This window comes from Pocillopora damicornis, chromosome 1 (assembly GCF_964200805.1).
Source record: "Pocillopora damicornis chromosome 1, jaPocDami1.2, whole genome shotgun sequence".
Classification (NCBI taxonomy): domain Eukaryota; kingdom Metazoa; phylum Cnidaria; class Anthozoa; order Scleractinia; family Pocilloporidae; genus Pocillopora; species Pocillopora damicornis.
The window spans coordinates 12,016,869-12,017,500 of NC_142670.1; positions in this window are offsets into that span (position 1 = coordinate 12,016,869).

Here is a 632-nt window from a genome sequence, read left to right on the forward strand (position 1 = left end):
GTGACGTTATTTTCATATTACTCCATGTCGTTTACCCCCAAAGACACATAACACGGAAACACATAAGATCTATGTTCAGCTAAACTGAACTCAGAAACTTTCCAAACACCCTAAATGAGGTTGGAAGACAGCCTGCTTGTCTCTGGCCGTTCCACCTTCATGAAAAATTGGCTTGAATCTACCAAAAGTATGTAATTTTTCTTCCTTGTTTCTGATCCATATCCGAATACAATTTCTTCATAGGTATGTCAACTCCAGGATAATGGCCGTAACTATGGACCCCAAGCCAGAGACATTGCGAGAAAATGTCATCCTAAAGTTCAAAAACCTAAAGGTAACATGAAAATTCGTTGCTATGCATTTTTTAAAATTTATTCTGACAAGATAAAATCCATTTTCAGGTTTCGACAGCAGAGAAGCGCGGTATGTTTTGGAGTGGCCTCAGCAAAAGGTAAAAAGACTTAAATATATTAATGTATAGTATTCATTCCTTTACATTTATTGTTGTATAGTATTCATTGCGAAGATTAACACTTTTCCTGTAACACAGCATGTTGTGGTTTTTATAGAGGGGAAGTCTGATTGAAATGTTCTCGCAACTAAGATTCTAATGGAAGAAAAACTGAGCAGAA